This window comes from Sus scrofa, chromosome 14, assembly GCF_000003025.6.
Source record: "Sus scrofa isolate TJ Tabasco breed Duroc chromosome 14, Sscrofa11.1, whole genome shotgun sequence".
In the NCBI taxonomy this organism is placed as follows: domain Eukaryota; kingdom Metazoa; phylum Chordata; class Mammalia; order Artiodactyla; family Suidae; genus Sus; species Sus scrofa.
The window spans coordinates 56,466,513-56,483,826 of NC_010456.5; the positions used below are offsets into that span (position 1 = coordinate 56,466,513).

General features: G+C 49.0%; 1 long non-coding RNA gene across 2 annotated transcripts in view; it reads right to left on the reverse strand.

Annotated features, from left to right (window-relative positions):
• LOC102158473 overlaps positions 1 to 17,314 on the reverse strand; it is a 64,132-nt gene that overhangs the window by 5,288 nt on the left and 41,530 nt on the right. For both annotated transcript variants that reach the window (XR_002338950.1, XR_002338949.1), the window contains 2 exons: positions 12,114 to 12,962; positions 4,406 to 4,514 (listed from right to left, as the gene is read on the reverse strand). This is a non-coding gene — a long non-coding RNA (uncharacterized LOC102158473). The remainder of the gene's footprint in view (positions 1 to 4,405; positions 4,515 to 12,113; positions 12,963 to 17,314) is intronic.

Below are 17,314 nucleotides of genomic sequence, written 5' to 3' on the forward strand. Positions count from 1 at the left end.
GGCTTTTACTAACATTATGCACTAATACTTACGGAGGGCCCTGGTCATGTTATCGAGGCATTTCATCCTCGCCTCCACCCAGTGAGGTAGGCACTGTTCTTTCCTCAGTCTTACCAAGAGGAGGAGCAAGACCAGGGGAATACATGGCGAAAGCAGTCTAAATTGATGAAAAGCTGGGTGGAGGGAGGAGAGAGGAAGAGCAGGGTCCAGGAGGACTCCCAGGCTCTCCTTCCATCTATGGAGAGCTGCTACCAGAGCTGGGAGCACAGGGGACCAGCTTTAAGCCTTGTTAGTAACTTCACAGTCTTTGACCTTCCATACTTATTCCTTCAACTCCCATTTCTCTCATACTACATTTCCTACATCCACTTATAAATCACCCATCAGTAATTAACCGAAGTATTAACTATCGATTAAATTAAACCCAGCCAAAGAGATAAAATTTTGACACGGACTCTGAAAAATGGATTATCTCAACTTCATTCTTATTCTAGTTTTTCACCATGACTATGGTTCATTAGTGTCAGTCTTTAACTCAGCCTCAGAAATGCAAGGAGAAAAATCTATGAAGCCCAGGGTGTGCTCAGCCCAGGATACCAGCTGTGCTACAATCTGGCCCCAAGGACCTGCTCCCAAGACAGCTGTGTGGTCACTGGGTTTCCAGGTAAACAAGAGCATCTTGTACATTGTCAAGGGGCTCTCACCCCACTGCTGAGCCAAGACCATGCTGTGACCAAGAACCAAATGCAGCACAAAGTTACTGTTAAAATAAAAGCTTCTGGGAGTTTCCTGGTGGCTCAGTGGGTTAAGGATGAGGCGTTGTCACTGATGAAGCTTGGGTCACTGCTATGGCTCAGGTTTGATTCCTGGCCCAGGAACTTCTGCATGCCACGTACATGGCCAAAATAAATAAATAAATAAAAGCCTCTGAATAAAATAAAATAATAAAGCAAAACAAAATCAAATTTAGGCTTCAACTGTTCCTTGCCAAAGCATTTCTACAATTCAATTTATCAATCACTCGGAGATTATTATTTGCCTTTTCTGTGCAAGCCCCTGTGCTATAAATGACCATAACAGAAAACTGGAGTGTGGGAGACATGGTGGAGTGAAAAATAAAAGCAGAGCCTGACTTCTGACAACTATGAGTGCATGCCCAGGAGCTCTGGCAGCTGTGATGCTTGGGCTGAGAGCCGTCCTGGGCACTCTGGAGGTAAGGCAGCCACAGGTACAAGGTGAGTGATCCCTGCCCCCTGGGAGGGCATATTTCGCTCAGACTGCCCCACCGTTAGAGGAGTAACTGCAGCCTCCCTGCCCCCTGGCTGTAGGGCCCCTGGCATTACCTCAAGTAGGCCCCCTCGCCCCCCACCCCCTGGCCTTGGGAGGCCTGGTGGGGGTTTTGAACATGTGCCTGTGAGTCCTCTTGTAGCCCTCTTGGCCTTGCTGCTTGGTGGCAAAACCACCTGAGGGCAGTGCCCAACACCAGAGCCCCTGGTGAATACTCTGGGCGCCCCCTATGAACGCCTTGTGCTCCCCCATGAATGCTTCGTGCCCCCTCAAGAATGCTTTGTGCCCTCCTCCCTGGTCAGTCCCTGGCCTGGAAATCTGCTGGGTCCTGCACAGGTTCAGGAGGCTGCTCCTCTTTCCAGCCCACACTCGTCACTTGAACCCCAACCAAGGCTCATGCCTTGTGGAAGAGCCGTGGCTTCAGCCTCTGCCCTCCATGCGCCCCTCCACAGGGCCTGCTCTGGGGTACCCCTACAGGCCCCTGCACCTCCCTACACCCCGGGAGCCTTCCTGCAGCTGCCTGTCCCCCTTCACACAGTCATCGAGTGCAAACACCCCAATGAGGCTCAGGCTGAGGCTGAGGCTGACTGGGGAACAACCAGTGTTGGGCCTGGTGACGATAACAAGCAGAGACTCTCCTTGACCCTGACCTGCCTCTGCGTCAAGAGGCGCAGTTATGGGAGGGGCGGGGCATGGAGAGAAGCCCGCCTTAGGCCTTCAGCCTGAGGCTGGAGCCCTTCTCATCCTGACCCAGTGCAGGGAGCTGGGACATTAACTTCCACCCCTTTTGTTCAGTCTCTCTCACCCTCAGGGTGACCCTACCCAGTAACCCTTTGCCCTTGGACCCATAACACCCATCTCAGCGCAGGAAGCCCCGGGCACAACTCAGAGGCCAGAAAGGAGCAGCTGGACGGGGCCCCTGTGATCCCCACTGCCCACAGGACCAGGACCCAGTCCTCAGCTGGCCCCTCGGGTGCAGGCAGCCAGCCCCCACTCCCCCCAACTCCATGTCCCCATCCAGGCTCTCCCCTCCAGGCTTTCCCCTCCTGACCACGCCTCCTCCGCCTGACTTTGTGTGCTGCAGTCTTCCTGGCTTTGTTTATTGTATTTCCTTGCATGGAGTAGACTCCTCACCGTCCTTGACACTGAGAGGAACCGTCCTCTGGCTTGTGAACTTCCCTGACACACATCCCATCTGTGCGGCTGCTTCTGCAGGTTCCCTTTAGCCCCCTCTCCATGCAGGACCGGAGCCATCAGAAACCACATTCGGGTGTCATCATCTCCCTTCCCAATGAGTCTGCATAAAGCCACATAACCCATGGCCATGGTCCTGCATCCTCCCATCCCCGCCCCCTCTGTATCCCCCCTCTTCTGTCTAGCACCATTGCCTGCTGCTGGTTCTGGGTCTTCCCTCTCGCCCCAGGTCCTTTGCACAGGCTCCCTTCTCCTTTCCTGGTATTCTGTTCTCACTCCTGGCATCCAGGTCTCAGCCTCCTTCATGCCTCTCTGTCTATGGGAGGCTTCCCCCGTGGTTTCAGTGCTGCACTCGGCACCCCTAGTCCTCATCTATTTCCTCCTTTGTGTACCTTAATTCTTCCCACCCCCCCTTATGAGACTGGGCACAGCGAGGACAGGACCGTCTGTATCACAGCAGAAGTGTACCAAATGTGTGAAGCATTAGTTACATAGTCACTGATGCCATAAGGAGCGTGTTTCCCCAACTGCACTGCAAATCCCTTGGACCTGAGACCCTGCATTAGGAATCTTTGTGACTTCCAAGTACATACATATTGTGGCTGGGCCCCAAGTCCAGATATTTACCAAATATTTGAAGAGAACGTGACTCATTTTTGGAATGAACTGCAGAGGAAGCCCTCAGTGCTTGAGCCCTTTTAACTAAGCCTCTGGAGTAAACCCAAAGCAAGCCCTGGGCCAAGGGTCCGGGGCACTTCCTGGATGTTGCAAGTGACTGAAGGCAGCTGTAACCACCCTGAGCAGAGCTGAGGGGACAGACTGGGCCTGGGACAGCTCCTGCCTCGCCTCTGGAGTTCCTCACCTCTGATGCCCCTTCTTCAAAGCCAGGGCAGCCCATGGGGCCAGTACAGGGCCTCCATGCCTTCCACCAACCCACAGCCCAGCTCTGGTAGGAAGTCCTGGTTTCGTGGAGTTTGTTCCCTCCTTCTGCATTGTTTCCGGTGAATCCTTGCCAGCAAAGCGAAGGTGGCCAGGAATCAGGAGGACACTCCAAACGGGTGATTAAAACAGACAAACAAGGAAGTTCCCATTGTGGCTCAGGGGTAACGAGCCTGACTAGTATCCATGAGGATGCAGGTTTGATCCCTGGCCTTCCTCAGTGGGTTAAGGATCCAGCATCGCCATGAGCTGTGGTGTAGGTCACAGACATAGCCTGGATTGGGCGTTCCTGTGGCTGCGGTATAGGCCGGCAGCTGCAGCTCCGATTCAACCCCTAGCCTGGAAACTTCCCTATGCTGCACATGCGGTCCTAAAAAGCAAAACAAACAACCAAACAAAAAACCCACATAAGACAGAAGAGACAGAAGTTTTCCCCCAAACAGAGATGGCGTGCTGGGGGGTCAGGATCACAGGCTCAGCTCAGCCTCTGAGGAGGTCTCATGGTGTGAAGAACTGGCCCCCAGGCCTCTTTCCCATGACCAGGCCTAACGAGCACCATGTTTAAGCTCTGTACAACCTGAGAACAGCCTCATGCCCTTTGCACACATGCTCCAAGATTGGGAGACAATGAAATGAGTGCCTCCTGTTCATGAAGAGCTAAAGCCCCAGAGAAGGTCTTCTTGGAAACCAGAAGCCCCTGCCCTCACGCATACCCTCATAGGGCACTTTCATGGAGGTGCCAACAGTTCAGTCTCTCGCCAAGGTGCCGAAGGGGGCTGGGTCGGATATAATGCTGTCACACTGACAGGAAAGCAGATTTACTCTCAATGTTCCAGGATCCAGAAGGCACGGGGTCAGCAATGACACCACACTGTCCCCTAATGATTTCCTGGGGGTTCACTCAGGTCCACTTTTGGGAGGTGGAACCCTATGCCCCACCCCCTGTACATCCATTCCACTGACCAGCCACACAGGAAGTACTCACATGTTGTGTCCAGCGGGTCACCCCCACTTCTAGGCTCCACATCCTAAGGTGAATTCTCTGTTCTGTTCCAGCTTTGTTGATGCCTTCTCCGTAGAGGAGCCAGTCAGCCCTAGACACAAGAGTGGAATGAATGATGCCAGCCCTCGGAGGCATCCTCTTCCCTTTTCTCCCCCTCATCTGACTCTGTATATGCTCTCTCCCTTGAGGGCCCAGGGTTCTCTCGCAACTCAGGCTCTTCATGGCCTACTGACACCCAACTGTGTATCCAGACCCTCTGCAGACCAGCCCTTTGGCAACCCTTCATTCAAACACAACAGTCCCAGCCCTATTTCTGCTCTCTGTTGAATTAGGTCACTGATTCCACTTCCGATTCCTTTTCTAAAGGATGATCAGATAAGGACCAACACAACTGAAAGTGCCATCTGCCATATTGGTGTATTGAGTGACAGCAGAGAATTTCTAAAGTGACACTGCCCACATCTGGACCCCGGCGTTGATTATCTGTTTGTTTTCTCATCTCCAGGGTTTGGCACACAATTCAGACTTCAACATAAGCAATTCTCATCTTTTGGGCTATTTTCATATGGGTTATTTCTGTCTCTCTCAATAGATTTTAAATTCTAAATCTACTATGTCTTAGCTCAGGGCTAAAACAGTGGTTCACTCCTAGGAATGATTCTCTAATGTGCATGGTCAGGAAGGGACCAAGACCCATTAAATACTTGAAAGTTTGAGTGGGGAGGACCTTACAGAATCTAATTCAGCTGCCTCATCCTGTAAGTGAGAAAGCCAAGTCCAGAAAAGCATGAACACATGAGACAGTGGACCATTTACTCCTCCAAGAACAAATACGCATTCAGTGTCTAATCCAGTTGCTGTGATAGGAACATAAAGATGAATCAGTTATGGACCTTGTTCTCCAGGAACTTGGGTTTAATGTGTAAAGGAGATAAGATAAGAATGAACATCAATGACTACACTATGAGACGGGAAGCTATAAGCACTATTAAGGTGCGAAATGGACTATAATCAGGTGCAAACAATGAAGAGGTGCATTTTAAATGTTGTGAGTGGGCAGGAAGGGAAAAGCTGAGCCCAGGTGGCTACAAAGAGGAAACTTCCTAGCAGATCTGTGTTAAATATCGAGCCAAAGCCACGGGATGAAGCCAAACAACACCCTGCTCTTTGCTTAGCTGGCGAAAGCTCACAGACTCACTTTAGCTGAATGTTTATGGGAAGTATACTGTGTGCCCTAACAAGACTAATAAAGAGACATGGAGGGAAGCTAAAAGAGCCAATGGGCCAAACTGACACCTTAGGTCCACCCAGCTCAGCCTGACTCTAAACTCTAAACAAGATAGTAACTTAATGCTGTATGATCCAGCAATTCCTCTCCTGGGCACCTATCCAAAGAAAACTAAAATTTGAAAAGATACACGCACCTCAATGTTCACTGCAGTCCTATGTACAATAGCCAAGACATGGAAGCAACCTGAATGTCCATCAATAGAGGAATGGATAAAGAAGATGTGGTACATATATATAAAATGGAATATCACTCAATCATAAAAGAGTGAAATAATGCTATTTGCAGCAACATGGAGGGACCTAGAGATTATCGTACTAAGTGAAGTAAATCAGAAAAAGAAAGACAGAGAGACTATATGATATCACTTATATGTGGAATCTAAAATTTGTATCTAAAAGATACGGATGGGAGTTCCCACGGTGGCTCAATGGATTAAGAACCCGACTAGAATCCATGAGGGTGCGGGTTTGATCCCTGGCCTTGCTAAGTGGGTTAAGAATCTAACATTGCCATGAGCTGTGGTGTAGGCTGGCAGCTGCAGCTCCACTTTGACCCCTAGCCTGGGAACTTCAATATGCTGAAGGTACAGCCCTAAAAACAAAGCCAAAAAAAAAAAAAAAAAAAGGACACAAATGAACTTATTTGCAGAACAGACTCATAAACTTTGAAAAACTTATGGTTACCAAAGGGGACAGGTCAGGGGGAGGGATGGACTGGGGGTTTGGGACTGGCATCTGCACACGGAGATGTATGGAATGACTGGCCAACAGGGACCTGCTGTACAGCAAAGAGAACTCTACCCAGTAGAGCCAATGGACCAAGTATTCTGTGACAGCCTATGTGGGAAAAGAATCCGAGAGAGAATGGATATGTATATATGCATGACTGGGTTACTTTGCGGTACAGCAGAAATGATCACAGCCTTGTAAATTAACTATACTTCAATGAAACTTAAAAAATAAAAATATGGAGTTCCCGTCGTGGCGCAGTGGTTAACGAATCCGACTAGGAACCACGAGGTTGCGGGTTCGGTCCCTGCCCTTGCTCAGTGGGTTAACGATCCGGCGTTGCCATGAGCTGTGGTGTAGGTTGCAGACGCGGCTCGGATCCTGCGTTGCTGTGCCTCTGGCGTAGGCCGGTGGCTACAGCTCCGATTCGACCCCTAGCCTGGGAATCTCCATATGCTGCGGGAGCGGCCCAAGAAATAGCAACAACAACAACAACAAAAGACAAAAAGACAAAAAAATAAAAAATAAAAAATAAAAATATGACACAAATTAACCTATCTACAAAACAGAAACAAACTCACAGACATAGAAGACAAACTTATGGTTACAAAGGGAAAGGTGTGTGTGATGGGGGAGAGAGCTAGATTTGGAGTTTGGGGTTCTTTTACTACATATAAAATAAATAAACAAGAAGGTCTTATTGTATAGCACAGGGAACTAGATTCAGTATCCTGTTATCAACCATAATGGAAGAGAAAGTGAAAAAGAATATGTAACTGAATTCCTTTGCCATATACTGAAACTAACACAACATTGTAAATTGACTATATTTTTTGGCTGTGCCTACAGCATGTGGATGTTCACAGGCCAGGAATCGAACCTGTGCTACAGCAGTGACCCAAGCCACCAAAGTGACAAATGCAGTTCCCTAGCCCTCTGTGTCACAGGAGAACTCCAGTAAATAAACTATAATTAAAAAAAAGGCATATAAACAAGATAGCAACTTAAAAGAGAGGAAACGCTTTCTTTCTTTTAATATCCTTTCTTTTCACTGAGTAATTATTATTTTTCAACTGTAAGTTGAGTTCTTCTCCTCATCTTATTCCTATTAAATTCACTCTGGCAAAGTGTGCCAGGTCAATACAAATAACCTTTAAAGGCACAGCCCAGCTCTCAAGAGATGAAGAGTGACTGGTACTCAGCGCTTTGTAAAGACTTGCTTGGATAATCTTTTTTGTTGTTTTTATGGTCACGTCTCAGTATATGGAAGTTCCCAGGCCAGGGACTGAATCTGAGCTGCAGCTGCAACTTACGCTACAGCTTCAGCAATGTTGGATCCTTTAACCCACTGTGCCACAGTGGGAACTCCTTGCCTTGATAATCTGAGATCTCTCTTTCTCTCTCTCTCACGCCCCTCTCACACACACACACACACACACACACACACGGTCCTAGGAGCAGTGGTGTGTTTATTGCTTGATGGCACTACCACCTTGCCCAGCTTCTCATCCATCCTGCAAGCCCTCCCTCAGCCTCTGAAAATGAAGGGTTGCGGCCCTTTAAAGGATGCTCTGCCACCTGACCCCTCGCCAGCCCCTCCCCCAGACCTCCTGCTCCCTGCCATCATTTCCACTATTTTGAACTTTCAATGCTGTCTACTTGTTGGCTCCTTTCCCATGTCCTTGGAACATGCCAAGGACATCCTGCTCTAAAAAACCCCTCTCAAATGACTGCTCCATGTCATGCCTTCCCTTCACCATCAAGCTCGTTTTTGAAGAAGGGTACCTTCATGGCCTCAAGGTCCCCTCCTCCACCTGTTTCCCTGCCTCTGAGATTCAGCGTCTGCACCCACCCCGCCTCCCCAATACATGGCTCTCTCATACTCAGAGCCGCTCTTGGGACATGCAGGATCCCTATGTTTTGGCCTTGGGACCTGCCAATCACCTTCTGTGGTGACCGTCTACACTCCTGGCGGATGACCCCCAGATGCAGTCTCCAGTCTTGATCCGGATCCTGGGGTACAGAGGCTGTATTTCCAGTGACTCCCTAACCAGTCTATTGGGTCACCCCGTGAAAACCTTGACACTCAACTTGCCCCAGAGGGACCAGCCCCTTCCTTCTCCAGCCTGCCCCTCCCCTAGTCTGCTGGTTTATGTTACCAGGCGCCTTGCCAGGCCGCCTCCAGGCTAGAACCTCAGGATTATTTTAGATGCTTCCTTCTCCTTCCTGCCTCATAATCAGTTGCCTCCTAATCATCTCCTAAATCTGCTATCTCTTGTCATCCTGCCCCTGATCTTTGCAGTCTAGCTGACCCATCTACAAGCTTAGTCCTGGCCTCACCCCCGCCCCCCCCAAGCTGTGAGTAGTAGCAATTTTAGGCAAGAGCCCCAGCTTCCGCTTCACTGGTCTCAGCTCTCTGCTTCCTGATTTCTGCTTTGTGTACCCCCCCACCAACACCAGCCCCTGCCGCCCCCACTTGAGTTTTCCATTTCTGGCCACTCAGGCTCCCCTGGTTTTAGATTTCCAGGTGCTTTTCCACAGTGACTCTCCACCTGGCTTCTACTTCTGGTGTGAGGTATCAAGTCACACCTACTGTCGCCTGGGTAACATCTTGGTCCATTTCTCCTCCTGTGGAGCCTACCAGCCAAGCCGGCCTTGGGTCTCTCACCTCTGTGCTGTCACAGTAACGTTATTCTCTGCATGCCTGTTCTTTCACTGGACTGTAAGTCCCCTTGAGGACAAGAAGGGGCCATTATTTCCTTGCCTCTGAGTTTCGTTCCAGGCACAGCGTAGGATTAGGAAAATGGAAAGAATGTGGTATATACAGGAAACATTTAAGAATGATTCAAGGCAATCCATGTCCTGGAGAAGGACAGGGAGGGAGGGGCTGCTGTGGACTGAGTCAGTCTAGGAAGCTGGATCCCAAGCTGAATGCAGACATTGTAATTATATGCCCTAAAAACAGGAAAGTGCTGCTTACGCTGATGAAGTCTATCTTTGAACTCCGCCCAGTGCCCTGAATTCTCCACTTACTCTGTTACCTTTTCTTAACCCAGCTGGGATGACTAGGGCCTGTAAGGCCAAGAAGGCTGTCATGAGAGGTGTGGCCCAGCCAATAAGGGGCCAGAGGCCAGCAGCTTCCTGCGTGTTAGCGCCAGGAGTGTGGGAGGCCGTCTTCTGTTTACTTGGGGACCTTGGGACCTTGGGGCTTCGCTTGGCCCCAGAGGAGCTCAGAAGTGTGCATCACTCCTCTGAAGACACATCCAGGGAGTGTTTGATTGTGACTTCTCCCTAGAGCCGGCCTCCAGCCAAATGTGAATAGCCCTTGTAGAATCCTGGCTGGTGCTCAAGGCCTTCTTGGGTTTTTCCAAAGAAGTGTCCTGGGCCTTCTCATTGGTTTCTCCATTTACTGTTTCCTGTCATGCTATCATGTGATTGGAAGTGCTGTCCTTAAGGCTGTGTCCCTTTGGTACCATGAGCTCAAGCTCTGCTCCCGCCTAGCCTCACCCCTAGCCAATCCCTTTGGCTGAAAGATCCCTGGACTTCCCTGCAGCATCAGCCTGGACTGCGGTTTTCCCTAAGACCCTCTGCTAAGCTGTGCATTACAGGTCGGGGAGGGCCCTGTTTGGATCTGGCTCATTCTGAAGGAACTCCGGCCCTTAAGAAGGAGGGGGGGTCATGCTGGCCATCTTCTCAGTTGAGTTTTGGCAGCCTGGCCCTTCTTCATCACCAGTCCCTTCTTCCTTTGGACCACTCCACTTGCCCAGCTGCTGCAAGTCCCAGATGTTCCAGAAGAGCTGCTAGGAGCTGAGAGTTTGTGTGGGCAGAGAGACACGGGCCAATCCCACCACAAGCAGTCTAAAAAAATGGTGCCCAAGGGAAAGCATGTCTTGACTTTGGCCCTCTTCCACATGGGTCTGTCCCCTCAAAGATGCGTGTGCCCCCTGGATTTCACTGAATTCTTAAGCTTGCCGCAGAGGTATTTATAGCCCAAGAAAGTTGCTCAATGGTCTTATTCATGGCCTGCATGCAAGCTCTCACGAAACCCTCTGCTGGATTCCTTGGTTCCTGGAAAGCCTGGGTGAATTTCACGCAAAAATCATTTGAGCATATAGTCGCATATTAACGTGCGTGTTCAGAAGCCAAAATCCAAGTCGTAATAGGGTTGCTCACACTTTGGGATTTCCAAACCTAAAAGAAGGCTCTTTAAAAAGAAAGAAAGAGGGAGTTCCCTAGCAGCCTAGTGGTTAAGGATGTAGAGTTGTCACTGCTGTGGCTCAGGTTCGATCCCTGGCCAGGAAACTTCTGCATGCCATGGGCCAGACCAAAAAACCAACCAACAAATAAATAAAAAGGAAGAAAGAAAAAAAAAAACAATGAGACAAACACATAAATAACAGAAAACATTCTAAGATTCTCAAAAGCTTCTGTGTCTATATTCAATGCATATCCAGGTAAGTGCTTTCTTTCCTTGCCTGACCCAACCTTGTCTTCAGCAATAGACAGATTAGATGGAGAGAGAGATCCAAAGGGAAAAAAAAAAAAATCGCAGTCTTGCTCTCCTTAGAGTAGTTCATCACGTTATGGAGAACAGCCCAGCTTTTTCACATATACTGAACTTGCTAGGTGATGGCTTGGAATTTGTACCCTCTCAGTTGATACAGTCACCAATCACCCTGAGTGAATCCTGGAGACATCAGTCCCTTGGCAAATGTTCCGGGGATAATGCAATTCATTAATGTGCCACTGGGCCGGCTGCTATGTTAAGCCAACCCGGGCCAGGTCACCTTGAAGAATTTTCATGGCTTTTCCGCAGTCTGGCAGCAGAGCCTGTCCTGACCCGTCTTCTTCAAGCCTGTGGACTTGGAGCTGCCCGCCTAGTATGGAGGGGTCCAGAGCCTCGTTCTTCGTCCTGGTTCTGTGCCCCTCAGCCATCTTTCAGTCCCCCCTGCTCCCAGGCTGCTTTCCAGCTGCATCAACAGGGGTTCCCCCCAAGAACCAGTCTTAGATCATCTATACATGGCTGGGCCTGCAAATCTTGACAAAGCACTTTCTATAAGCCACATGAGCGGGGGCAAAAATAACAATAATAAATAATGCCTCTGAGTCATCCATTAACCTCTGCGATGCCGCCTCCATGTCAGCTGTCATTTGCTAACAGTGTCACCCAGAATCCCTGACTAGGCCAGACAAGCTTTGGCATGTTCCCTCCCCAGCAGCGCTGAGCAGCCTCTCCTCCCTGCCCATCTGTCCTCTTCTGCCGGGCCGGGCCTGTTTCTTTCATGACTGCTCTGAGCTGGGCCCACCTGATTCTCACTTCCATGTCCATGAAAGTTTCCATATCCTCTGTTCCCCTCCGGTCTTGCCTGCAAACCACAGTGTTCCCTGCTTGATGATGCGCTGCTTTGCTAGCCTGCCTTAGGAGACTTCTGTGCCCTGGATTTTTCCAAAGTCTCTGGGTGGGGTGTGTCTTGAGAAACCTCCACCCACCAGGGCCATGGGGCTCCGCCCACCAGGGGCGTTGCTGCAGAACCCAATGGGCCCGTGCCTCCCTTTTCCCACCTGGCTTTGCTCTTGCTTAGCTTGACTCTCAAGGCTTATCGGGACGTTCTTCTCTCTCTAGGGCCTGGACCAGAACAGCCTTGGTAATGAACACACATCAGCAACTCACCTACAAATGGTGGCAAGGTCTTCCTCTCCGGGAGGCCTTGCATTTTAGTGAGCTGAGCACATCAAGCCAAACGCAGGCCTCATTTGCAGCCTCTGGTCAAAACCACCAGTCTGGTCCAGAGCATCATTTCATCCTGCAGCTTCTGGTCTTGCTCTGGTTCTCGGCCATCTTGAAGCATAAACAGGGAAGGAGGGGCCACGTCTGCAGAGTGCCACTCACTTCTCATGTGGTTCCTCAGCCTCTGGGCTCAGAGGCCCCCAAAGCATTTCTTCTCTCATTTTATGAATTGTGTACCACACGGCATTTGGTCACCCAGCGTGAACCCGGCCCATGGGGTGCTGAGGCTCCCACAGGGTTGAGATCATGGTCACTGGGCCTTCTATACCTGAGGGGAAGTTGTGGGGTGTGGGCAGGGAGCTGTGGGCCCCTAGGGAGGGTGTGGGAGGGTCTCCACAAATGCAGTGACATTTGCTGTGAGTTTAAAGGCGGGATGAGGAGTTTGACAGTGAGGGGGCCAGGGTGGTCCAGCCAGAAGTGCAAGAGCCCTGAGGGGCCCTGGGGGGCTCTGATGTGTGCAGAGCATGGAGGGGAGGCCCCTGTGTCCAGCCCAACTATGATGGGCCTGGCCACCAGTGGGGATGTCTGAGGCCACGGGAGGTCCCATGTGCCTGCTAAGGCAGCCGGATGTGTCCAAGACACCACAAAGTCATTGAAGGTGTTCAAGTGGAGCTGGCAAGAGGGGTGGATCAGGGAGGCCAGGCCTGGGCAGGGAGATAAGTCGTGAAGGTCCTGGTCAGAGACGGTGGGAAGACTGGCTTTAAGTCTGCAGAATCGACTACGCCTGGTCACCTGTTGAGTAGAGAGAGAGAGAGAAAGCCTTGAGAGTCACACTGAGATTTTGAACTTGAGAGGGTAGAGTCAGGAGGCAAGGCAGGATGAGACCTTGCTCAGTGGGTTAAAAAATCTCTGTGGTATAGGTGGCAGATGCAGCTCAGATCTGGCTTTGCTATGGCTGTGGTATAGACCAATAGACTGGCAGCTGTAGCTCTGATTCAACCCCTAGCCTGGGAACTTCCATATGCCATGAGGGTGGCCCGAAAAAGAAAAAGGGAAAAAAAAAAAAAAGACCTGAACAGATTCCCATAGGTAAGACATTTTGTAAGATGAACTAAAATGAAAATGAAATTTACCAGGGATTATACACAAAGTTATGCACCTCAGTTTTGATGGTTAACACCCTCCTGAGTACAGAAGGAGAGAATGAGAATAATGAGAAGTGGAATCACAAGGTAGAAGCAGACTCTCGTACAACCAATGCAATTTATCCATAAGGAAAATTAAGCCCAGTGAGGTTCAAAGACTTGCCTGAAATCTTAGCAAAGATTGTTTGTTTGGAACCAAAATCCATTTGAAGACTCTCAAATTTAAATAGTTTAATATTAAAAACAGAGAAACCTTGCAGAAGCTAGTTGCAAGAGATTTAGGGGGACCTTGTGGCAACTGGCAAGTCTTTGGTTACCTTCTCTGACTCTATTTCCACCCCCCGCTTCCAGGAGCGTCCACCAGGCCCTCTGCAGCCTGTCTTCCCTGCTGGCTCTTAGCCATCCAGAGAAGCAGGTTCATTTCCACATCTCCATGATCTTCCAAGGCTCCTCAGAGCTAACTGACCTGGGAAGGGTCTCCTTGGCCCACCCAGTTTGTGGCCCAGGACAGTGGTAGAGGGTGGTGCTGGCAGAGACTGATAGTCTAAGGAGGGGTAAGGTTGGGAGGGCAAAACCAGCCACTCTAGTGCCCCCAGGATGGCACAGGCAGATCAGAGCCTGGCAGTCTGACTCCAGGCCAGCATTCTGTCCATGACCAGAAGGATTGAGTATAAAAGTGGGAAGGGCTCTGAAGCTGAAGGAATCATAAGCAAAAATAGAAGGCAATAGGGAGTTCCCATTATGGCTCAGTGGGTTTAGAACCCAACTAGTATCCATGAGGATCACTGGCCTTGCTCACTGGGTTAAGGATCCGGCGTTGCCATGAGCTGTGGTATAGATTGCAGATGTGGCTCAGATCCTTTGTTGCTGTGGCTGTGGTATAGGCCTGAAGCTGCAGCTCAGATTCAACCCCTAGCTTGGGAACTTTCATATGCGGCAGGTGCGGCTGTTTAAAAAAAAAAAAAAATCTGACTGCAGCGGCTCGGTTTGGTTCACTGTGGAGGCACAGGTTCAATCCCTGGCCCAGTGCAGTGGGTTAAAGGTTCGGGCACGGCCACAACTGCAGCCTAGGTCACAGCTTGAGCTCAGATTCAATTCCTGGCCCAGGAACTTCCATATGTTATGGGTGTGAGTATAAAAAAAAAGAATAGCCTAGAGACAATTTAGAGCACATCCAGGGGGAAAAAAAAAAAGTGACAAGGATGGTGAAGAGATTCAAAATTATGTTACAAAAGACATGATTAGAGGCTTTGGCATATTTAGCCTGGAGAAAGAGATTTAAGAGAGATGTAATTCTTTTGTCCAAATATTTGAAGGACTGGCTTCCTTCTTTAAGAAATCCTACGTCCGAATATGTCTACAGAGGTTCAGAACTACAGCCAATGGGAAAAATCTAAGAGGAGGTGGAACTCTGGCTTAAAATTAGGGTTAACATTCTTTCCAAAAGAGTTATCTAGAAATAAGGCTGTCTCATTCAAGAACAGATGAGGTGAGGCTGTTCCCGTTGGGGCTCTGGGGTAATGAACTCAAGTAGCCATGGAGATGCAGGTTCAATCGCTGCACTCACTCAGTGGGTTAAGGATCCAGCTTGCCGTGGGCTGTGGTTTAGGTCATAGACATGGCTTGGATCTTGAGTGGCTGTGGCTGTGGCATAGGCCGGCAGCTGTAGCTCGGATTCAACCCCTAGCCTGAGAACTTCCACATGCTGCACATTAGACCCTAAAAAAGCAAGCAAACAAACAACAACAACAACAAAAACGCAGATGTGGTGATCATCTGTTAGGAAAGCAGTAGAGCTGACATGTGAATTAAGAGATTTCACTTCTTAAAGTCTATTCCAGTTCTGGAATTCCACAACCCTGTGGCAGGTACATCTGGTTGGCTGCGATGATTGCTGTCACAGGATCGAGGGCCCCTGTGTGTGGTCAACTCAATTAGAGGCATCAGCAGAGGCCAGGTGGCTCCCCACCGGGAATCAGCAGGTTGCCTTGACCTCAGGCTGGACCCCTTCTATCCTGGGCCTGCTCAGGCCTGGTTCAGACAAGCCTCCTTTGCCTAAGATGCTCTGGATAATTCAACCGTCCCTACCCTCTGCAGGAGTGGCCAGTGAGGCGGCGGTTTGCCCACTGAACCCCCATGATACGAAATTGGCATTGATAAGGTACTTTAGATATAGCTCACCTGATGGAAGAGATCAGCAACCTGTTCAAAGGAGCTCGGGTTTTACAAAGAATAAGAGAAAGATGTAAAGGCATGCATTTTAAGGATAGAAATAGGTTTCTGTAGAAAAGCAGGAAAAGTTGAACACCAGGGGAGTTTCCGTTGCGGCTCAGTGGTAAAGAACCTGACTAGTATCCATGAGGATGCAGATCAATCCCTGGCCTTGTTCAGTGGGACCAGGATCTGATGCTGCCATGACTTGTGGTGTAGGTCAAAGACGCAGCTAGGATCCTGCATTGCTGTGGCGGTGGTGTAGGCCTGCAGCTGTAGCTCCAATTTGATTCCTAGGCTGAGAACTTCCATACGCCTCCGGATCGGCCCTAAAAAAGAAGGAAGAAAAAAAAAAATAAAGGTGAACGCCAGGAGCAATGCAGGGCAGGACTTGGAGGCAGTGGGGCAATTCTTCCCCTGTGACTTCCCTCTGAGGCCACTGATTGCTGACCAGCTGATAATCTGTCTGGTCAAGTCTCTAACCATCACCAGACTAATAGGCTATAGACCGTGGAGCCTGATTATCCAGGGGCTGTGATTAGAGCAAGTTAAGCTAGAATGAAACTGAGCTTGGGAAAACGAAGCAAATCATCCGATATAGAGATTACCAAGGGTTCCGAGCAATCCCACACAATGTGCCATCAACCAATCCATATTAATCTGGGGTTTTTTATAGTTTTACAGATTTAACTCCATTCTTCTTCCTCCACTGTGCCTTCCTATGCATGCTACAAACTTCTATGGCTCCCCATTGATTCAACAATGCCCCCCAAAGTAGGCCTGGTAGGCCAGATACGTGTTCCAAAGAGTTTAGGCAAGGAGACTGAATATCCAACTTTGGTTACTCATTCAAATTAACTCACTCATTAATGCATGTAACAAATAATTATTGAGGGCTTAATTATGCACAGAGCTGTCTACTAGAAACAAATAGGTATAATCTATGGTTTCTATCCTCAGGCAGCTTGCAGTCTATCTGGGAAACCAAGACATGCACCCTTAAGCAAATAAGTACAATTTAAGGTAATTCCTATTATCTCAGATCTATGTGGGTTTTAACCAGTCTCCTGCTGAAAGGAACCAGGTCCAACTTATTCAACTGGTGCTAAGCACAATCCAGTGTCTCTATTGAGCACTGAGAATCCCCGCCTCTCTAAAGCACTTAACTATAGAAACTTTGATGTTGTCTATAATTTATGATGCTGAGACCAATTAATCAACATGCAGAATAAGACAGCTCCACGGAAAAACAATAAGGTCCTACTGAAGAGCACAGGGAACTATATTCAACATCCTGTGATAAACCATCATGGAAAAGAATATGAAAAAGAATGTGTACACATTTATAACTGAATCATTTGCTGTGCAGAAAAAAAATCAACCCAACATTGTAAACCAAGTATACGTAAATAAAATAATTTTTTTTAAAAAAGATAGAGCTCAGAGTTCCCTGGTGGTCTAGTGGTTAAGGATCTGGCATTGTCAGTGGCTTGGGTCACTGTGGTGGTATAGGTTCAATCCCTGGAGTGGGAATTTCTACATGCTGCAGGCGTGGCCAAAAAAAAAAAAAAAAAAAGCCATAGGGAGAAAAAAAAACCAGTGCTCCAGAAAAGTCAGCATACAATCTGGGTGACAGATGCCAAGCAAGGACAGCTTCTTCCCAGCTCTCCACACTGCCTGCTGTTTTTAAGAAATGACATTATCACTCTCATCATCCAGAAAAGGACTCCGAGTAAGACTGTCTAAGACGGTCACTGGCCACAGTACATGGAAGTCTTAGGCTGAACT